At 36.1% G+C, this 24,388-nt stretch overlaps 1 pseudogene; it reads right to left on the bottom strand.

Moving 5' to 3' along the window:
- Window positions 1-1,992: 1,992 nt before the first annotated feature.
- On the bottom strand, window positions 1,993-22,794 carry LOC149256846 (putative LRR receptor-like serine/threonine-protein kinase At5g48740; annotated as a pseudogene).
- Window positions 22,795-24,388: the final 1,594 nt, after the last annotated feature.

Below are 24,388 nucleotides of genomic sequence, written 5' to 3'. Positions count from 1 at the left end.
CCCACAGTGATGGGATGAAAACTCAGCAAAGATGACAGCAGCAAGGATTTTGATGCTAGTTTGTACAAGAGCATATTTGGCAACCTCACGTATTTGATTGCAACTAAGCTGGACATAATGCATGCTATTAGTTTAATTTCAAGATTCATGGAGATGCCAAAAGAAGCACATTGGCATGCAACAAAAAGAATTCTGAGGTATGTTAAGGGTACTAAAAGATTTGGCATTTTATATACTGCTTCAGAATGTTCATATTTAATTGGATACACTGATAGTGATTGGGCTGGAAGTGTAGATGATCGGAAAAGCACATCCGGTTATGTTTTTCACATGGGTTCAGGAGCTATTTCATGGGCTTCTAAAAAATAGCCTATTGTAGCGTTGTCTACAGCAGAGGCTGAATATGTGGCAGCTACAGCAGCAGCATGTCAAGCAGTTTGGATGAGAAGGATGTTAAGGAGCTTATGCCAAGAGAAAAAAAAAAAGGAACTGTGATTTTTTGTGACAATAGCTCAGCTATAGCATTATCCAAGAAATGTTGTGTTTCATAAGAGAACTAAACACATTGACACAAGGTTTCATTACATCTAAGAGTTAGTAAACAATGGAAAAATTGTATTAAAACATTGCAGGACTCAAGAGCAGGTTGCAGATATTCTGACCAAGCCATTGGGCCAGAAAAGTTTTGAATTTTTAAGGAAATGTCTGGGTATCACTGATAACCCAGTAGTTGAAATTAAAGGGGCGTGTTGAAATATAATTTCCACTGCCGTGCAGGGACAACGACGGCAGCGCAGTTTTGAAAACTGCCAGTACCATTCCCTGCACCGTTTTTGCTGATTAGCGGTATTTTCCGAAGGGGCTCCGATTAGTGCGATATGCCGACACATGGCCACAACACTATTCCAAAACAGCCCATTCCCCGGCCGGTAAAGTTCGCGCGATTGGGAGCTCCGGGGGATTGCAGTCAACCAACCGATCAGATCAACGGTCATGGCAGCACGGTACATGGTTCTTGGTTATCAGGCTGACCTCCGTGCGATTGACATGAAGTTTTTTGTTGACTGCCAGTTTTTTGTAAGCAAAGAAATAAATGAAAGTTAATGTGAATGGTATTCCATTAGTAAAGTTTTCAATTTTAATGTTTTTTTTTATGCACGGAAGTATGGCAAATTAAAAGAAAGGTATGGTCATTTTTTTGTTAAAAAAATATATGCAATGTAATATGTAAAAAATAAAAACTTGTGTGTCATTTTGTTTTGTTGTTGTTTAAGGAGATACAGGGGAAGCACGCACCAGGGTGAAGAAAATTTTGTATTTGTTTGTTGAAGGAATGTAAATTCGCAGCACAAAATGTAGTGGCTCCTTAAATAAAATGCACTGTAAAAGTGCAGCAGCACAAATGTAATTTTTTTTTTAATACGCAGCATAGCGTATGAAAAGTGAAAAAAAGGGATTTCTTTTTACAGGAGTTTGAGCACATGGAATGCCCAGCAGTGTAAAGAAAAAAAATTCCGTTGAATGTAAAATGCGAATGTAAGAGATTTTTACAGCAATAAATGTAAGTTTTATTTTTACAACACAATAGTGTAAAAATAAATTTTTGGAGCTGAAACATAGTAATTTGTTTTGTGAAAGTTTGTGGAAGCTCTTGGAGAATCCCTCTGCAGGGAAAGAATTTAAAACAGCAGTTATTTTTAATGAATACAAGTGTTTTTTGAGCATGTGTAAATCGCTGTCTTCAGCAAACAAATTTTTGATCCTATGGTTAAAACAGAACATTGTTTCTCTGTTCATTTTTTGGTTTGAAATTATCAAAAATTTCCAACACACTGTCCAAAAATATATTGTATGCGGAAGGTCAAGATCCATGACATAGGTACTATCTGTTATTATACATCCATGATTATATTAATACAGAAGAAGAAAAAACAAAAAAAAAAAAGTTTGAGTGTTCTGTTCGGCCCTCTCATTCGATCCGTATCTGCGAAGTTACCTTCCTACATTTGGCATGTTGCAGCTGTTATCAGTCCACTCCATTCCTTCGCGTTTACTTGAATTCGCCTCTCCACTCGATACATCCCCATTTTGGATGCCAATCTCTTCTGCAATCGAAATACAATCCTTGCCCTCCTCAACTTTGAGAGCCTCTTCGAGTTCCGCCACTACCTCACTCATAGTCGGCCTACATGACGGTAAAGCCTGAACACATCTCATCGCTATTTTGGCAACATTGCTCACAGATTTCATTTCGTAACCTCCACACAACCTCTTGTCTATCACATCTATTATCTTGCCACCATTTTCATCGGTCTCTAGTAGATACGGTGTCACCTGTAAATATGTCACGCCAATACTTATTGTTAGTCTCTAGCAGAGGACGCACTACTAAATATTCTGCTCTCATTGTTGTTAAATATTTATATTTTGGATGATTGATAATAAAGTTCCTTACCCATCGAACAATGTTTAGTTCTTCTTCAGGTAAATTTGTATCTATGGGTGCCCTACCGGATAATATCTCTAACAACACCACTCCAAAGCTATACACATCACTCTTCTCCGTCAACATTTGAGGGTTGAAATACCTGTAAAAGTTTGTCACCAACAAGAATTAACAAATACGGTACGATTGCCTCTACACATAATAAAAATTATTGCAAAGAGAGTAAGTTACATACTCTGGATCCAGATATCCGAATGTTCCTTTCACTACAGTGGTAACATGAGTAGCCTCCCCATCAATTGTCATCTTTGAGAGACCGAAATCCGCTAATTTTCCATTCAAATTGTTGTCCAAAAGGATGTTGGCGGTCTTGACGTCCCTGTGAATTATCTTCGGGTTGCAACCCACGTGCAAGTATTCCAGGCCTTTGCATAGAAATCCAATTAGATATACTATTACTTATTGATTTACTCCTATTTTATCGTAATCAATACTGAAAACAATGAGCGTTACAAGAAATAGTTACCTTGGGCTGCATGTAAAGCTATTTTGACGAGAATATTTACCGCAAAAACCAGAGAAGCTGTTGTTTCTCTTTCTTAAATATCTGCAGAATAATCAAATAAAGAAACCCTGTAAGTAATAGTGCCTCCAAAATGGTTAAAGTGATTCTATTTGGCATTGGTCCCCTAAAATGATTCTTGTTTAAACATAAATAATGTTCTCTTGAAAACTTTAATAAGAAAGATTCATATAACAAAATTATTTATATATATATATATATATATATATAAAAGTTTATATATATCTATATATATAAAAGAGATTTATATGATTTAGAAAACAAAATTACGTTTTTAACTAGTATTACATTATCAAGTTTTTAACGCAAGTGAGCGGAGACTTGGCAGAGTGGTTTATGCAAAGATTTTTAATGAATTTTTAGGAAATTTGAGAGAGGTCGAGGTTTTAAAAACTTATAAATATAAAAATATTTGATATATTATTGATATTTTAATATTTATAATGTAATTGTCTTTTTCATCATATACTATATAATATTTATATTATGAAAGATAAATGATAAATCTATGAATTATATAATTGGAATTTGAAACAAATTTAAAACAAAAAGCATGATATCATATAATCATACATTATATATATAAATTTGTAACTCTTCAATGTAACTGCTAACAATGTAGAATGAAAATAAACATTTAAAGTTTTAAAGTTTAAACCATATTGAAGTTTTAACTATGAAAACTGAATATTGAAATAAAAATCATGTGTGATACAAAATTTTATAGAGTAAGACTCAAGTTTAATATATTATATAAGATTCAAAATAAACTAAAGTCTGAAACATAAAAGAAAATAAGTTAATAACATAAGAACATATCAAATGATAAATCATAAATGAACATAATTTCTCAAGGTAATGCTCTGTTAGTCTATGCATCTAGCTACTCCGTGAATAAATCAAGATCAACCATGTCACCATTTGAATCATAATCACTTGCATTCTCAAATATGCTTTGGGTCTCATCAAGTCTCTCCTCCATATCTACCTGTGCATCATTCTCTCAATCAACATCCCAACGTCCTGGTTCATAAAAAATAATTTTTTTTTGTTTCATTAAAAAAAAATCTTTTTGTCTAAAGAAAGTATCCCTCACAATTCCTTTCCCTTAAGAAATGACCCCATTTGGAAGATTCGACCTCAAAAATCAAAAAAATGCCCCCTCACAAATTTCCTCGGATACCTTGTTTTTTAAAAATTAGGAAACAACCCAATAGTCCCAAATCCTCGGAACTTCAGAAAGCTAAAAAACTCAACCCTACTTAAAGACACAACCCCTGTTTTTTTTTATTATTCTAATAAAATTTTTAAAAAATTATGTAAATTATTAAAATTTTAAACTTATTTAATTTCTTTATTTTAAATTAATAGACTTATTCCTGTTTTTTTATTATTCTAATAAAACTTTTAAAAATATATATAAATTATTAAAATTTTAAACTTATTTAATTTCTTTATTTTAAATTAATAGACTTATTCATTAAGATAATTTTATTTAATTTATAATTTATTTTACAGTTTTTTTTCTCAATATTTTTCTTTTCGCAATTATAGTAATATACATTTTTAAACTCAATACACTTATATTAGATATACATTCTTCAACTCAATACGCTTATATCAATGAATATAAATGTAAGTGTGCTCATTTTAAAAATATTTCGTAACTTCTCGTCTTAGCTCAAATATTGAAAACCACCCTATCCCTTGCCCGCCTTCAAAGCTGGGCACGGCTCTGCACCAGATGACAGCGCAACAATTTTCACAACCCACTTTTCATATTCATTCTCTCTCCACCACAAAAGAATGCCACATATTTGAAAAATAAGAGGATCCAGTTGTTTCTTTTGCTGGTAAAAAAGGAAAATATATATAGATTGAGTTAAAGATAGTTTATGAGATAGATTGTTTTTTCATTTGGTTGATATATTTGATCTTTTTTAATAAAATTTCATAATAAAAATTTTTATCTTCTCTACAAATTTAATATATTATCTCAAAAACTAGCTACCAAAATATTTACATAATTTTCTTTATTATCTTTATATAAAATTTAACTAAATAATTTAAATATTAAATGATTTAACTAAAATAACTCTAAAATTAATAATGATATTCACAATATCCTCTATCAACCATTCAAACTTAATAATTATTTCTATTTAATTTTAAATAAAATTAAATAGAAAAGAGGTAGGCCTACAGTTCTTGAAGAGATGTTTAGACCAGATAGCCACTCCAGAGTACCATTCAAGTTATTGTTTTGCAAATATCTGCATAGTAACCAAAGTAGACTTTAATTTTACGAATATCATGTATAGCAACAAAAAGAACCCACCGAAGTGGATTTTAGTTTTACGAATATCATGTATAGCAACAAAGGGAACCCACCGAATAAAAGTTGTGTTGGAAAGCAACTTACAATCGCTCCAAGTAGTATAAACTGGCATTGGGCATTGGTCCAGTGAACTGATTATGGTGGAGTGACCTTTTCAACACAAATACTTAAATTGTGTTAAAATGTTGCAGAAGATTGATTATTCCAAAACATTGAGAACATATTTTAAATGATTCTATTCAACTTTGAAAAAATCTAAAAAACTTTAAATTGAAAAAGAGAAAAGAGGCTGGGGTACAATTCTCGAATAAGTGTTAGACCAGATAGCCACTGAAGAGTACCATTCAGGTTACTGTCTTGTAAATATTTGCATTGTAACTATAAGTAAATTTTTGTTTCTATAAAATATATAGAAAGGCACCAGGAAAAACAAAAAGATCATGTTATTGTCTTGTAAATATCTGCATTGTAACTATAAGTAAATTTTTGTTTCTATAAAATATATAGAAAGGCACCAGGAAAAACAAAAAGAAAAAAAACACGGAATGAAAATTTTGTTGAAAAAAACTTACCGTCCTTCCATTCCCCCAAAATTGGTGAGATTTGGCATTGGCCCACTTAACTGATTATGGTGAAGGGACCTGCTAATTCCAACACAAAATGACAAATGCTGCACAGATGATTATCGGCCGCTATAATATTCAAATGAATGGATAGAAGCTGCACAGATATTGTCGCCTGCTATAATATTCAAAAGTAAATTATTTTGAATTATTTTTAGTGTAATGCTTTGAAAGTTTTAAAGTAAATTATTTTTAATGTAATTTTTGAAAGTGTTTGGCTGGGTTTTCTGATTTAAGTTTTTTAAAATGCAGCAAGAATTTATTTAAATCACAAATTTGATGAGTAACTCTGCACAATCTAAGTACCCAAAAAAAAAAATTCAGTGTACTGAATCTATATATAATCAAAAAACTAATTTAAATAACACCTCAAATTAACTTTCACTATATTTTTTCACTCTACAACTTCTCATTCTAAATGTCGGGAATTTCTGGTTAATCCAAACAAAATACAGTGGAAAAATCCTCTGTTTCCACTGTTCAGAATTTTCTGATAAATTCCGAAAAAATATGAACAGAGAGTAATACTATGTTTTCTGATAATTCAAAAACACAAGAACAGAGCATAAAATAATACTCTACTTTGCCTCAGGATAAAAAACTGATCAAAATAATACTCTGGCCTTGACACAGAAAAATACTCTGTTTTTAACTCAGAAAAACAGAAAAATTTGTTCTCTCGAAACGGTGTTGCAGCAACACAGTTTTTCTCAGTTGTTGTTCGTAGTGTTGCAGCAACGTTGTTCGTGGTGTTGCAGCAACGTGAGTTTTTTTCAGTTGATGTTCGTGGTGTTGCAGCAACGGGGATTTTTGACGTCAAGTATTTTTCGACTTACGAGAAATTTTTTTGACAAAATAAATTTTGGTGAAACAGCAACGCACAAAAAGAAATTTCTATTTATGAAAATAAACTAACTGATAAAACTAAGTCTTCCTCACGTAGAGGGATCTTCACAAAAGATTATGCTTAAGAGCATCTTCCTCTTGACAGAGGGATTACAACAGGAACGCTTCAGTTCCAGAAAACAAATAACTCAGAAAATTTCAGCACTTCTGTGCAATACAAAAAATAACTCTTCTGTTCTACACTGCTGTGTTTTCCCCTTTGCTCTGTAACTCTCTGTCTCTCTCTATTTTTTACTTCTGTTTCTGTTTCTATTTATAGTGCGGGAAAGGATCTTCACCGCTTTAACTTGCTGATAAAGTTTCTGCTGTTCATGATTAACAGATTTGATCTTTTGTTGTATTTCTTGAGTCGGTTGTGCTGAAACCCAAGACTGATAAATGCTGCGGCTGATACTTTCCTTCTCGGTCATGCTTCTTCTTTAATGCTGTAGGTGAGCAGTTATTGTGCAGAGCTCAGATCTGATCTTCCTCCTCCTTTGGGAACACAGCTGTATTTCTTGAGTCGGTTGTGCTGAAACCCAAGACTGATAAATGCTGCGGCTGATACTTTCCTTCTCGGTCATGTTTCTTCTTTAATGCTGTAGGTGAGCAGTTATTGTGCAGAGCTCAGATCTGATCTTCCTCCTCCTTTGGGAACACAAACAAGCAAACGGTGAAAAGATGGTAATGGCGGTGACATAAAAAACGGGAGAAAATGTGGGGCGTTGGATCACGACAAATGAATAAAGTAAAATAGCTGCTGTTGCTGCACAGCAGTTGGAATTAATATTCCAACACTCCCCTTTTAATTTCAACTGCTGGGTTATCAGTCATACCCAGAAGTTTCCTTAAAAACTCAAAACTTTTCTGATCCAATGGCTTTGTCAGAATATCTGCAACCTGTTCCTGAGTTCTGCAATGTTGTAAAATGATTTCTCCGTTGTTCACCAATTCTCTGATGTAGTGAAACTTTGTGTCTATGTGTTTTGTTCTCTTGTGGAATACAGAGTTTTTGGATAATGCAATAGCTGAGCTATTGTCACAAAAAATAACTGTTGTTGTTGCCTGCTCCTGGCATAAACTTCTCAAAATTCTCCTCATCCAAACTGCTTGACATGCTGCTGCTGTAGCTGCCACATACTCTGCTTCTGCTGTAGACAATGCCACAATTGGCTGTTTCTTGGAAGCCCATGAAATGGCTCCTGAACCTATGTGAAAAATGTAACCAGATGTGCTTTTCCGGTCATCTACACTTCCAGCCCAATCACTATCTGTGTATCCAACTAAATCTGAACATTCTGAAACGGTATAAAATATGCCATACATTTTTGTACCTTTAACATACCTCAGAATTCTCTTTGCTGCCTGCCAATGTGTTTCTTTTGGCTTCTCCATGAATCTGGAAATTAAACTAACAACATACATTATGTCTGGCCTAGTTGTAGTCAAATACATGAGGCTGCCAACTATGTTCTTGTACACACTAGGGTCAAAATCTTTGCTACTGTCCTCTTTGTTGAGTTTTAATCCCATCACTGTGGGAGTGATTGTTGCCTTGCTGTCCTTCATGTTAAATCTGCTCAACACTTCATTTACATATTTTGCATGTGAAATAAAAATTCCATTTTCATTTTGATATACTTCTATTCCTAAGAAGTATCTCAGCAAACCCATGTCAGTCATCTCAAATTCTTCTTTCATGACTAATTTGAAATTTTCAATGAGGTAGTCATCATTACCTGTAAAAATCACATCATCAACATATAACACAACAATTAAAATTTTACAGTCTTTTTCTTTGATGTAAACAGTGGGTTCTCCTTCACACTTCTCAAATCCGTTCTCCAGTAGATAGGAATCTATCCTACTGTACCATGCTCTTGGTGCTTGTTTCAGCCCATAAAGAGCTTTCTTCAATCTGCAGACTTTGTGCTCTTGGCCTTTCTTCTCATAGCCTAGAGGTTGCTCGATGTAAACCTCTTCCATTAATACTCCATTCAAGAATGCTGACTTCACGTCCATTTGGTAAACTTTCCATTTGTTTTGTGCTGCTATGGACAACACTGCTCTTACTGTTTCCATTCTTGCAACTAGTGCGAAAGTCTCCTCATAATCTCTCCCATATTGCTGCTTGTATCCCTTGACAACAAGTCTTGCCTTATGCCTTTCTATCTTGCCTTCAGCATTACTTTTGGTCTTGTAGACCCATTTAACTCCAATGACTTATTTACCTTTTGGTAGATCAACTAAATCCCATGTCTTATTTCTTTCTATGGCATTCATCTCCTCATCCATAGCTTCTATCCATTTCTTATCTTTAATTGCATCTTCGAAATGAACAGGGTCATCAACATGACAATACAAGGCAAACAAAGAATTCATTCCTTCATCATAAATATCACTTAAATTTCTGAATTTCTTACCTCTTTCATTCGGTGTGCAAGTGCTTGTAGATGCACTTGAATTTCCTCCTTGTGGTGTGCTTGGAGAAGCACTCTCATTTCTCCTCAAGGGTGTCTTTTGTTGTTCTGTTGTTGGCGTTGCTGTTTGGGGATGTGTTTCAGCCAACTCATCATCATCATCATCATGAGACAAACAGTTTTTAACATTAACTGTTTTCTCTATGCTTCCATCCCAAGCTTCCTCTTCAATAAATTGAACATCTCTGCTCACAAAAAACTTCTTGGTGGATGGGATATATAACCTGTAAGCTTTGGATTCTTCACTATATCCAATGAAAATACATTTCTCCCCTTTGCTGTCCAATTTCTTCCTTAGCTGATCTGGAATGTGTGCATAAGCCACACAACCAAAAACTTTCATGTGGGTGACTCCTTGCTTTCTCCTACTCCATGCTTCTTCTGACACTTTGTTCATCACTACTTTTGTAGGACATCTATTCAAAATATATACTGCACAGTGTACAACTTCAGCCCAATAATCATTTGGCAAATGCTTTGCCTTCAACATGCTCCTCGCCATATCCATGATTGTTCTGTTTTTCCTTTCAGCAACTCCATTTTGCTGCGGGGTGTACCTTGCTGTAAATTGCTTATGAATTCCATTTTCTCTGCAAAAACGTAAAAATTCTTTGGAGATATACTCACCTCCTCTGTCAGTTCTCAAAACCTTGATACGTAGCCCACTTTGATTTTCTACAAGTGCTTTGAAATTTTGGAATTTTTCAAACACTTCACTCTTATTCTTCAGAAAATAAACCCAAGTCTTTCTGGTAAAGTCATCAATAAATGTTAGAAAATATTGGCTGCCTACAAGTGATGGAGCTTGCATCGGTCCACATAAATCTGAGTGGACAATTTCTAAAGGTGTTTCTGCCCTTATGCTTTTCCCAGTTGGAAAACTTTCTTTGTGTTGTTTTCCCAATATACTACCCTCACAAAGGCTGTCTGGCTTTTCTATCAATGGTAATCCTCTTACCATTCCTTTTCTACTCAACAAATTAAGCCCTCCAAAGTTGAGATGTCCAAATCTCAAATGCCACAACCAATTTTCATCCTTTGGTACGCTTTGGAGAGCCTCTTGTGTCACTGCTGCAATTACTTCTTTATTTTTCAGATCCGCCTTTATTCTGAGAGGGAACATCCTGTTCCTTGTCATCTTCACTTCAGCAATACAACGTTTGCTGGGTAATCTGTCCATGATGGTGCATACATCATTCTCAAAGAAAACATTGTAACCCTTCTGAACAAGCGGTCCAATACTCAAGAGATTACACTTCATTCCGGGAACATAATAGACATCTGTTATGGTTCTCTTTTCACCTTTCTTTGTAAATATTTTAACTTCTCATTTTCCCATAACAGAAATTTTACTATCAGTCCCAAGTGTGACTTGTGACTCCACACTCTGATCTAAAGCAGAAAACAGGGCTATGTTTCCTGTCATATGGTTGCTGCAACCAGAATCTAGAAACCATATATCTTCACTGTTTGTTTCGGCCATATTACAAACTAACAACACATTATCTTGACTGATATTTTCTCTAGTGATATTTGCACTAGATCTATTACTCATATCATGCTGCTTTTTCTTACATTCATTTGCATAGTGCCCATATTTTTTACAATAATAACATTGGACATTGGATTTTTCATACCTTTGTCCTTGAGCATGATGTTGTCCACTTTGCTGGCTGCTGCCATGGCCTTGGTTCTGATTTGGATTGCTGCCTCTTCCTTGAACATTTGCTGGATTGTTTCTTCCGCCTCTGTATTGGGTTCTTCCTCTTCCTCTCTTGTTTCCTCTGCCTTCACCTCTTCCTCTTCCAAATGACATCTGGTTCTTGAAGGCTTGTTCTAGAGATGAGTTTTCATTTCTACTCAACCTCTGCTCATGTGTTATCAGTGATGCATGGAGTTCATCAACTGAAAAATTTGAGAGATCCTTTGTCTCTTCTATGGTGGTGACAATCACATCAAACTTTGAGGGTAGGCACCTCAATAGTTTCTCCACAATCCTCCTTTCTTCAAGAGTTTCTCCATGAGACATTATCTGTGTGACCAAACCAATTGCTTGTGTGAAGAATGAGTCAATATTTTCTGACTCTTTCATACGCAGGTTCTCAAAATCTTTCATCAACAACTGTAGTTTTGCTGTCTTCACTTTCTCCATGCCTTGATAGGCTGCCTTGAGAGTTTGACATGCTTCTCTGGATGTATTGGCTGCTGATATCCTTGGAAACACACTCTCATGCACTGCTTGATATAAGAATACAAGGGCTTTTGAGTCCTTCTTCTTATTGCTTTTCAACAACTCTTTCTCTGCCTGAGTTAATCCAATAAACTCTTCTTCATTTGCTGGCTCTTCAAATCCATATTCAACAAGTTCCCATAAATCATGTGAGACAAACACGGCTTTCATGGTTATTGCCCAGTAATCATAATTTTTCCCATTGAACTGTGGGAGCTGGGTATTAAACATACCCACACTGGTGCTTGCCATTCTTGCAATACTTGACTGTAAAAAAAATCACTTAGTTGTCTTCAGCAACTACACTAAAACTAATCTGAAAAATACCTTGACAGCGTTTTCGATCTGCTGGATAATCTGCTGCAGCAACAAATCTTCTTTCAGCTTCTTTGATGTTTTCAAAGAGCCTAGACAAGCTCTGATACCATGTCGGGAATTTTTGGTTATTCCAAACAAAATACAGTGGAAAAATCCTCTGTTTCCACTGTTCAGAATTTTCTGATAAATTCCGAAAAAATATGAACAGAGAGTAATACTCTGTTTTCTGATAATTCAAAAACACAAGAACAGAGCATAAAATAATACTCTACATTGCCTCAGGATCAAAAACTGATCAAAATAATACTCTGGCCTTGACATAGAAAAATACTCTGTTTTTAACTCAGAAAAACAGAAAAATTCGTTCTCTGGAAACAATGTTGCAGCAACACAGTTTTTCTCAGTTGCTGTTCGTAGTGTTGCAGCAACGCTGTTCGTGGTGTTGCAACAATGTGAGTTCTTTTCAGTTGCTGTTCGTGGTGTTGCAGCAACGGGGATTTTTGACGTCAAGTATTTTTCGACTTACGAGAAATTTTTTTGACAAAATAATTTTTGGTGAAACAACAACGCACAAAAAGAAATTTCTATTTATGAAAATAAACTAACTGATAAAACTAAGTCTTCCTCACGTAGAGGGATCTTCACAAAAGATTATGCTTAAGAGCATCTTCCTCTTGACAGAGGGATTACAACAGGAACGCTTCAGTTCCAGAAAACAAATAACTCAGAAAATTTCAGCACTTCTGTGCAATACAAAAAAAAACTCTTCTGTTCTACACTGCTGTGTTTTCCCCTTTGCTCTGTAACTCTCTGTCTCTCTCTATTTTTTACTTCTGTTTCTGTTTCTATTTATAGTGCGGGAAAGCATCTTCACCGCTTTAACTTGCTGATAAAGTTTCTGCTGTTCATGATTAACAGATTTGATCTTTTGCTGTATTTCTTGAGTCGGTTGTGTTGAAACCCAAGACTGATAAATGCTGCGGCTGATACTTTCCTTCTCGGTCATGCTTCTTCTTTAATGCTGTAGGTGAGCAGTTATTGTGCAGAGCTCAGATCTGATCTTCCTCCTCCTTTGGGAACACAAACAAGCAAACGGTGAAAAGATGGTAATGGCGGTGACATAAAAGACGGGAGAAAATGTGGGGCGCCGGATCACGACAAATGAATAAAGTAAAATAGCTCCTGCTGCTGCACAGCAGTTGGAATTAATATTCCAACACTAAAGACTTCCCAGACAAAGAAAAAAAGACTTCTCAGAAAAAGAAAAAAGGTTTAAACTAGTAGAAGTTACACAAAAAGAAAAAATGGTCTAATTTTGCTTACAGATTCATTAATGTATTCAACTGCTCAATATCGATAGGCACAGATCCTGTAAGATTCCTTCCCGCCAAATCTCTGGCAACAACAGTATCATCGTAGCATGTTACCATTTATCCTATATGCATGGCTCATGATTTTACGATTTTAGCTTATCGACAGCAAATCGAAAAATTAAACTTACATTTCAGAAATTCTTATTTCCCCAGAGTTGTTATCACAGCGAATTCCATCCCACGGTACCAAATAGCAAGGATCAGGAGAAATCCAATCTTTTATGTCAAATCTTCTTTTGATAGTGTTAAGAGCGTCAACTGCATTTTGAAAACTTGGTTAGCCATCGATTAGAAATAATATCAGTAATTTACTTATAAGAAATTTATTGGGGTCAAGTCTTACTGTCATCCTGAAATGTTGCCACGTCCGACGAAACTACCTCGTAATACTCATATGCATTGATTATAGGAAGGGTGGAGTCATGGCCCTCAAGAAGTTTAAAAAATTTGGATGAACTAGTTGATTGGATAATAACCTCTTGAGCAGAATAATTTCCTACCAAAGTAATGCTTTCTTGCAGTGATTCACCATCTATGACGACTGAAAAAGTTCTCGCTTTAGACATATTCAACGGCTCGATCTCTGCAAAATATAAAACCAGTAATGTTTGTTCCCCATCTTGTGGCAGTGATAGTATCGAATGTTGCAATGAAAAGGAGTCTGAGCTGTTTACGACACACGCAGTTTGCAAGACAGCAGCTGGAGGATGGTTTCCGGCATTGGTTGTTGAAATAGGCTTTTTTGAACTTATCTTCTATAAATGATATGTAGAGTGATTAGCATAGTCTATTCCGTCTGAGGGTGTCCAGATGCGGTCGAATTTGTCGTAAGGATACCTGCTAATTAATCAACCACAAAAAGCTATGCATGTAAATATTGCAACTGCTCAACCGCAATGTATCAAAATTAGTTCAAATATCGGTAAGTCTCATTGCAGGTAGAAGAGCGAGATTTAAATTTATTGCAATTTATTCTTTTGCCTTGATTTCTATAGGTAACTATAAACAAGGTTCAAAATGTTCACCTGACCATCGAATTTCCTCCAGTATCGTATCTTGATAATGTAAAGAAGATTGTTCCTGGCCGAGCGTCTATATACATGCCATGTTGGAGCCTCCTAATCTCGATAGCAGAGATAAAGGGATCACTAGTCTTGGAGGTTCTGACAAGGCAAATGTACAACACTCTGCCTTTAGTAACCAATATATTTTCGTAAACACTTGCATCATTCAGAGCTACTGTTACGTTTCGCGAAACGAGCATATCCACTGTCTCAATAGAGAAAGCGAAGTCATATAAGGAGCGATCATATTCACTGAAATTTCCCTTGGCGAACCATAATCTCAAGAGGTGAGGCACATCAGGGGCGACTGGCATCTGATAGCAAGACTTGTTAAGAGGTTGTGGGAAATAACGCATTGTATGCAAGTAAGAGCCAGAGGCTTGTTCACTGGCGTCCCCTAGGTCTGCTGAGTCACCGACGTCTATGTAATGAGCATCAGTTACCCATGTTATATTGTTTTCCGCCGTGGCATTTGTTTTGCCTCCACAACTGATACTCAGAAATCCTGCACACCACGAAAAAGAGTAATGAACAAACCAACCTCTTGCTGACCAAATATGAAAAAATATGTTCGTTGAACATTATAAAAACAGTATATGCCTCCTTTGTATGCAGCATAAGGAGGATGTGATGCACCTTTTATTGAGGTGCCCAATTTCTCCAGAAGTATGGAACAGTCTTACATGCCTTGGAGATTGAGGTGGATTGGAATAATGATTCACAGGAGAAATGTCTGAAACTTTGCTTTGAGACACATAATGAGTTATGTACATTATCTTCTTTTTATATTATAGAGGGCATTTAGCATTGTAGGAATCTTAAGATATTTGAACATATAAGGGTGGATGTAAGTACTACAATGTTGGGGGTTGTGATTTACTTCTTAGAAATTAGCTCCAAGAAAACTGTTCAGAAGCCGAGGAAGATTAAAAGAGAGGATGTGTGGCAAAAGTTTCTGGTTGGTTTTTTCGATAGTGCTTGTTTTAATAGACAATGTGGTTGTGGCGTTTTCATAGTCACTGAGCCTGGCTGCTATTATCATTTCTGATGGGGGAAGGATGAGAGGTACCAACAACAAGACGGAAATCATTGCATAATGGGGAGTTCTCTTCACTGCAAATTGGTTCAACATCAAAGATTTTCAAGTTTCTCAAAATTCTAAAAAAATCCATTAATTGGGTCAAGGGCTCTCCCGATTCCACCCTCCCTTGTCGGGAATTTCTGGTTATTCCAAACAAAATACAGTGGAAAAATCCTCTGTTTCCACTGTTGAAAATTTTCTCATAAATTCCGAAACAACAAAAATATGAACAGAGAGCAATACTCTGTTTTCTGATAATTCAAAAACACAAGAACAGAGCATAAAATAATACTCTACTTTGCCTCAGGATCAAAAACTGATCAAAATAATACTTTGTCTTTGAAACAGAAAAATACTCTGTTTTTAACTCAGGAAAATAGAAAAATTCGTTCTCTGGAAACGGTGTTGCAGCAAGACAGCTTTTTTTTCAGTTGCTGTAACTTGTGTTGCAGCAACGTTGTTCGTGGTGTTGCAGCAACGTAAATTTTTTCAGTTGCTGTTCGTGGTGTTGCAGCAACGTAAATTTTTGGCGTCAAGTATTTTTTGACTTACGGTGTAACAGCAACAGGAAATTTTTGACAAAATAACTTTTGGTGAAACAACAACACACAGAAAGAAACTTCTATTTATGAAAATAAACCAACAGATAAAACTAATTCTTCCTCACGTAGAGGGATCTTCACAAAATATTATGCTAAATAGCATCTTCCTCTTGACAGAGGGATTACAACAGGAACGCTTCAGTTCCACAAAACAACTATCTCAGAAAATTTCAGCACTGCTGTGCAATACAAAAAAAAACTCTCTTGTTCTACACTGCTGTGTGTTACAAAAGGACTTTCAATCTATTTCCTCTCTCTTTTCTACTTCTGTTTCTGTTTCTATTTATAGTGCGGGAAAGGGTCTTCACCGCTTTAACTTGCTGATGAAGTCTCTGCTGCTCATGATTAACAGATTTGATCTTTTGCTGTATTTCTTGAGTCGGTGGTGATGAAATCTATGGTTGATAAATGCTACGTCGGCTCGAGGCTGGTTCTTTTCTCTTTCAGCCGTTATGCTCATTAATGATGTAGTGCTGTATCTGATCTTCATCCTTCGGGAACTCAAAAATAATTAAAGAGTGAAAAGATGGTAATGGCGGTGACATAAAAGATCGGGAGAAAATGTGGGGCACCAGATCACGACAAATGAATAAAGTAGATGTTGTTGTTCTGTTCACTGCAGTTGAAATTATAATTTCAACACTCCCCTTTAATTTCAACTGCTGGGTTATCAGTCATACCCCGAAGTTTCCTTAAAAACTCAAAACTTTTCTGATCCAATGGCTTTGTCAGAATATCTGCAACCTGTTCCTGAGTCCTGCAATGTTGTAAAATGATTTCTCCATTGTTCGCCAATTCTCTGATGTAGTGAAACTTTGTGTCTATGTGTTTTGTTCTTTTGTGGAATACAGAGTTCTTGGATAATGCAATAGCTGAGCTATTGTCACAAAAAATAACTGTTGCTGTTGCCTGCTCCTGGCATAGACTTCTCAACATTCTCCTCATCCAAACCGCTTGACATGCTACTGTTGTAGCTGCCACATACTCTGCTTCTGCTGTAGACAATGCCACAATTGGTTGTTTCTTGGAAGCCCATGAAATGGCTCCTGAACCTATGTGAAAAATGTAACCAGATGTTCTTTTCCGGTCATCTACACTTCCAGCCCAATCACTATCTGTGTATCCAACTAAATCTGAACATTCGGAAACAGTATAAAATATGCCATACCTTTTTGTACCTTTAACATACCTCAGAATTCTCTTTGCTGCCTGCCAATGTGTTTCTTTTGGCTCCTCCATGAATCTGGAAACTAAACTAATAGCATACATTATGTCTGGCCTAGTTGCAGTCAAATACATGAGGCTGACAACTATGCTCTTGTACACACTAGGGTCAAAATCTTTGCTGTTGTCCTCTTTGCTGAGTTTTAATCCCATCACTATGGGAGTGATTGCTGCCTTGCTCTCCTGCATGTTAAATCTGCTCAACACTTCATTTACATATTTTTCCTGTGAAATAAAAATTCCATTTTCATTTTGATCTACTTCTATTCCTAAGAAGTATCTCAGCAAACCCATGTCAGTCATCTCAGATTCTTCTTTCATGACTGAATTGAAATTTTCAATGAGGTAGTCATCATTACCTGTAAAAATCACATCATCAACATATAACACAACAATTAAAATTTTACAGTCTTTTTCTTTGATGTAAACAGTGGGTTCTCCCTCACACTTCTCAAATCCTTTCTCCAGTAGATAGGAATCTATCCTACTGTACCACGCTCTTGGTGCTTGCTTCAGCCCATAAAGAGCTTTCTTCAATCTGCAGACTTTGTGCTCTTGGCCTTTCTTCTCATAGCCTAGAGGTTGCTTGATGTAAACCTCTTCCATTAATACTCCATTCAAGAATAATGACTTCACGTCAATTTGGTAAACTTTCCATTTGTTTTGTGCTGCTATGGACAGCACTGCTCTTACTGTTTCCATTCTTGCAACCGGTGCAAAAGTCTCCTCATAATCTCTTTCATACTGCTTCTTGTATCCCTTGACAACAAGTCTTGCCTTATGCCTTTCTATCTTGCCTTCAGCATTACTTTTGGTCTTGTAGACCCATTTAACTCCAATGACTTCTTTACCTTTTGGTAGATCAACTAAATCCCATGTCTTATTTCTTTCTATGGCATTCATCTCCTCATCCATAGCTTCTATCTATTTCTTATCTTTAATTGCATCTTCGAAATGAACAAGGTCATCAACGTGACAATACAAAGCAAACAGGGAATTCATTCCTTCATCATAAATATCACTTAAATTTCTGAATTTCTTACCACTTTCATTCGGTGTGCAGGTGCTTGTAGATGCGCTTGAATTTCCTCCTTGTGGTGTGCTTGGAGAAGCACTCTCATTTCTCCTCAAGGGTGTCTTTTGCTGTTCTGTTGTTGGCGCTGCTGTTTGGGGATGTGTTTCAGCCAACTCCTCATCATCATCATCATGAGACAAACAGTTTTTAACATTAACTGTTTTCTCTATGCTTCCATCCCAAGCTTCCTCTTCAATAAATTGAACATCTCTGCTCACAAAAAACTTCTTGGTGGATGGGATATATAACCTGTAAGCTTTGGATTCTTCACTGTATCCAATGAAAATACATTTCTCCCCTTTTCTGTCCAATTTCTTCCTTAGCTGATCTGGAATATGTGCATAAGCCACACAACCAAAAACTTTCATGTGGGTGACTCCTTGCTTTCTCCTACTCCATGCTTCTTCTGGCACTTTGTTCATCACTGCTTTTGTAGGACATCTATTCAAAATATATACTGCACAGTGTACAGCTTCAACCCAATAATCATTTGGCAAATGCTTTGCCTTCAACATGCTCCTCGCCATATCCATGATTGTTCTGTTTTTCCTTTCAGCAACTCCATTTTGCTGCGGGTGTACCTTGCTGTAAATTGCTTATGAATTCCATTTTCTCTGCAAAAACGTAAAAATTCTTTGGAGATATACTCACCTCCTCTGTCAGTTCTCAAAACCTTGATACGCAGCCCACTTTGATTTTCTACAAGTGCTTTGAAATTTTGGAATTTTTCAAACACTTCACTCTTATTCTTCAGAAAATAAACCCAAGTCTTTCTGGTAAAGTCATCAATAAATGTTAGAAAATATTGGCTGCCTGCAAGTGATGGAGCTTGCATCGGTCCACATAAATCTGAGTGGACAATTTCTAAGGGTGCTTTTGCCCTTATGCTTTTCCCAGTTGGAAAACTTTCTCTGTGTTGTTTTCCCAATATACAACCTTCACAAAGGCTGTCTGGCTTTTCTATCAATGGTAATCCTCTTACCATTCCTCTTCTACTCAACAAATTAAGACCTCCAAAGTTGAGATGTCCAAATCTCAAATGCCACAACCAATTTTCATCCTTTGGTATGCTTTGGAGAGCCTCTTGTGTCACTGATGCAATTACTTCTTTATTTTTCAGATCTTCCCTTATTCTGAGAGGGAACATCCTGTTCCTTGTCATCTTCACTTCAGCAATACAACGTTTGCTGGGTAATCTGTCCATGATGGTGCATATATCATTCTCAAAGAGAACATTGTAACCCTTCTGAACAAGTTGTCCAATACTCAAAAGATTACACTTCATTCCAGGAACATAATAAACATCTGCTATGGTTTTCTTTTCACCTTTCTTTGTAAATATTTTAACTTCTCCTTTTCCCATAACAGAAATTTTACTTTCAGTCCCAAGTGTGACTTGTGACTGCACACTCTGATCTAAAGCAGAAAATAGGGCTATGTTTCCTGTCATATGGTTGCTGCAACCAGAATCTAGAAACCATATATCCTCACTGTTTGTTTCAGCCATATTACAAACTAACAACACATTATCTTGACTGATATTTTCTCTAGTGATATTTGCGCTAGATCTATTACTCAAATCATGCTGCTTTTTCCTACATTCATTTGCATAGTGCCCATATTTTTTACAATAATAACATTGGACATTGGATTTTTCATACCTTTGTCCTTGAGCATGATGTTGTCCACTTTGCTGACTGCTGCCATGGCCTTGGTTCTGATTTGGATTGCTGCCTCTTCTTTGAACATTTGCTGGACTGTTTCTTCTGCCTCTGTATTGGCTTCTGCCTCTTCCTCTCTTGTTTCCTCTGCCTTGACCTGTTCCTCTTCCAAATGACATCTGGGTCTTGAAGGCTTGCTCTAGAGATGAGTTTTCATTTCTGCTAAACCTCTGCTCATGTGTTATCAGTGATGCATGAAGTTCATCAACTGAAAAATTTGAGAGATCCTTTGTCTCTTCTATGGTGGTGACAATCACATCAAACTTTGAGGGTAGGCACCTCAATAGTTTCTCCACAATCCTCCTTTCTTCAAGAGTTTCTCCATGAGTCCTTATCTGTGTGACCAAACCAATTGCTTGTGTGAAGAATGAGTCAATATTGTCTGACTCCTTCATACGCAGGTTCTCAAAATCTTTCCTCAGCAACTGTAGTTTTGTTGTCTTCACTTTCTCCATGCCTTGATAGGCTGTCTTGAGAGTTTGCCATGCTTCTCTGGATGTATTGGCTGATGCTATCCTCGGAAACACACTCTCATGCACTGGTTGATATAAAAATACAAGGGCTTTTGAGTCCTTCTTCTTATTGCTCTTCAACAGCTCTTTCTCTGCCTAAGTTAATCCAATAAACTCTTCTTCATTTGCTGGCTCTTCAAATCCATATTCAACAAGTTCCCATAAATCATGTGAGGCAAACACGGCTCTCATGGTTATTGCCCAGTAGTCATAATTTTTCCCATTGAACTGTGGGAGCTGGGTATTAAACATACCCACGCTGGTGCTGACCATTCTTGCAATACTTGACTGTAAAAAAAAATTAACTTAATTGTCTTCAGCAGCTACACAAAAAACTAATCTGAAAAATACCTTGACAATGTTTTCGCTTTGCTGGATAATCTGCTGCAGCGACAAATCTTCTTTCAGCTTCTTTGATGTCTTCAAAGAGCCTGGACAAGCTCTGATACCATGTCGGGAATTTCTGGTTATTCCAAACAAAATACAGTGGAAAAATCCTCTGTTTCCACTGTTGAAAATTTTCTGATAAATTCTGAAACAACAAAAATATGAACAGAGAGCAATACTCTGTTTTCTGATAATTCAAAAACACAAGAACAGAGCATAAAATAATACTCTAATTTGCCTCAGGATCAAAAACTGATCAAAATAATACTTTGTCTTTGACACAGAAAAATACTCTGTTTTTAACTCAGAAAAACAGAAAAATTCGTTCTCTGGAAACGGTGTTGCAGCAACACAGTTTTTTTTCAGTTGTTGTAACTTGTGTTGCATCAACGCTATTTGTGGTGTTGCAGCAACGTAAATTTTTTCAGTTGCTGTTCGTGGTGTTGCAGCAACGTAAATTTTTGGCGTCAAGTATTTTTCGACTTACGGTGTAACAGCAACAGGAAATTTTTGACAAAATAACTTTTGGTGAAACAACAACGCACAGAAAGAAACTTCTATTTATGAAAATAAACCAATAGATAAAACTAAGTCTTCCTCACGTAGAGGGATCTTCACAAAATATTATGCTAAATAGCATCTTCCTCTTGACAGAGGGATTACAACATGAACGCTTCAGTTCCACAAAACAACTATCTCAGAAAATTTCAACACTGCTGTGCAATACAAAAAAAAACTCTCTTGTTCTACACTACTGTGTGTTACAAAAGGACTTTCAATCTATTTCCTCTCTCTTTTCTACTTCTGTTTCTGTTTCTATTTATAGTGCGGGAAAGGGTCTTCACCGCTTTAACTTGCTGATGAAGTCTCTGCTGCTCATGATTAACAGATTTGATCTTTTGCTGTATTTCTTGAGTCGGTGGTGATGAAATCTATGGTTGATAAATGCTACGTCGGCTCGAGGCTGGTTCTTTTCTCTTTCAGCCGTTATGCTCATTAATGATGTAGTGCTGTATCAGATCTTCATCCTTCGGGAACTCAAAAATAATTAAAGAGTGAAAAGATGGTAATGGCGGTGACATAAAAGATCGGGAGAAAATGTGGGGCGCCAGATCACGACAAATGAATAAAGTAGCTGTTGTTGTTCTGTTCATTGCAGTTGAAATTATAATTTCAACACCTTGTTGGCAAATTGGATGAAGCTCGCAGAGTGGTGCGAGCCTTTCAGCACATCTACGGGAACAGAACCTTATCGCGGATATGTTTTCAAAAAGACGAGTTGATTCAGCTCCAGGAGTTATTCACTATGTTGCGTTCAATAACGATTTCAGGACTGATTCTGGCCGTACACTTGCTTCGTAGAATCTGCTCTCTTTGATTTTTCTACTTCAGTTTATGAACCGACATTGGTCCTCTATTCCTCATTTACAGTTTCATATACACTATCTATGGTTGATCATATCTGCTGAAGGATTAGCTTTTTTATATGATAAGCTATTTTATTTTGAAGGCATATATCTGCAGTTGTTTGATATGTTTCTAGAGTTTCATATATCTACTTGGAACAGCATGATCTGATCAGAAAAACAACTATGTAACCTGTACTCTCTTTTTTATATAAAAGTTACTTTTTTTTTTCATTCTTCAAAAAAAACCAGGATATCAAACGACGATTATAAAACGAACGGTGTTAAAAAGTTAGACGAAACGGAAATACTCCAACACAACAGGTAAGAGCGCACTTAGTGTTCCATTACATACCTGGTTGGGCAGTAATGGCAGTGAATAAACACAAGAGCACAACCACTGTGGCTATCCAACCACCCCATTTACCATAACTTAATTTGTCCATCTATCAACCAAATGTTTGCACAGCAGAAGGATTTGGACTGATGGTTGTTTGACGTTGAAGGTTTTTATCATATGCTTTTCCGCTCGGCCTTTTCTCCCAACAGTGTTGCGATCCCTCTTGTATGAGACCTCACAAGAGCGAATGATTCCACTGAAAGGTGTCTTTTTTATAATGAAGGTGTGTTTAAGGGGAGAGGAAACTTCGCCCTTTTGTCGTTTGTGGTTTCCAATCAAAGTAAGACGCGTATTGACTTTAACTTTTCTCTTTACAGAGTTGTTAATATCACGGTCGGCTGTCAAATCCATTATTGGTACCCACTGAACAAAAGCATGATCTGAGTTAACCTTCGTTACCAGAACCTTAATTGTATCAGGATTCGATATTGAGCAAACGAGATCGGTCTGCAGTTGAAATGAGCGGACTCGGGTTTAGTTGTGTAGAATTCGTCAGAAAGTCGGAGCAGATATAGTTGAACAATGGCACTTCACTGCACTGTTGGGAGAATCCAAGGCCATCCCTCCTTGATGCATTGACTTCAAATAAACAATTGGAATTTAGTTCCTTGGAAGGGCATGGTGCAACGTGAACGATTTTAGGTGCTAGTAATCATTTGCTATTTGTTTATAAAAGAGTGATTTCTAATAATATTTTCTTTTTAAATTCATTAATATAATTTTTTTTAAGTAAGATTATGTTTTTTTTTTTTTCAAAATAATTTTTTGAACATATAAATGAATACAACCATTAAAAAATATATATCTATATTAAACAACTTAAATCTATAACTTTTAAATATTTCTATCAAATTAGAAAAAAATGAAAAATTTGTTTTTATTATATAAATGGATTCATCACTTTGAAAAATTATTGATCATTTAGATTATGCAAAACCTAAATTTGTGGTTCTAACAAATTTATGGTGGAAAAGCTCTAAATATTAAAATTCAAATTCCTAAGTTTCTAGTGTTTTCATTATTATTTTTATAAAGTTTGGTGTTATTTTGTTTTAATAATCATCCTTGAAAAGACTTGTATGTATATATTAATAAGATTGAACTCATAAAACCATCGTGATTGAGACTTACCATATATAATATATGAAATAAACACTCACATGCATTTAACTATGGCCCACTTGCCACGTAACCCAAGAAGGATTACCCTGAAGGTTTCCTTAGGAGTCCCTCTCATTTCTTCCAGGATTTTATAGCAGGAATGAAATGAACTAGTGGGCACCCTTTCCACTCGTATTTCCTCTCTCTGCACACTTCACCATGCCCTTTTACCTTCCCCGTAGCCTCGAAATAATTTCCCCAAAGGTTTCTGCAGGATCTCCTTTGGTTACTCCTAGGATTTTATCGCTATGGTGATTTAGACTCCTAAGTATCATATTCCTATATTACCCAGCATCTCCTATTCACACATGAAAATGCCTATGTTCCTTTACCTACCACATCACCCCAGAAACCTCACCCTAATGGTTTCTTAAAGCACTCCCTTGGTTTCTTCTGGGATGTTATTTTCAGGGTGACATGGGAACCATTTTGGATGCCACATCATGAATACTATATGTTTTATTAGAAAAATCCCTCTT

The sequence above is a fragment of the Pinus tabuliformis genome, chromosome 7 (genome assembly GCF_031772625.1).
Source record: "Pinus tabuliformis cultivar Carrire ecotype Pingquan chromosome 7, CPIR1, whole genome shotgun sequence".
NCBI classification, from domain to species: domain Eukaryota; kingdom Viridiplantae; phylum Streptophyta; class Pinopsida; order Pinales; family Pinaceae; genus Pinus; species Pinus tabuliformis.
This window is presented reverse-complemented; position numbering and strand designations above follow the sequence as displayed.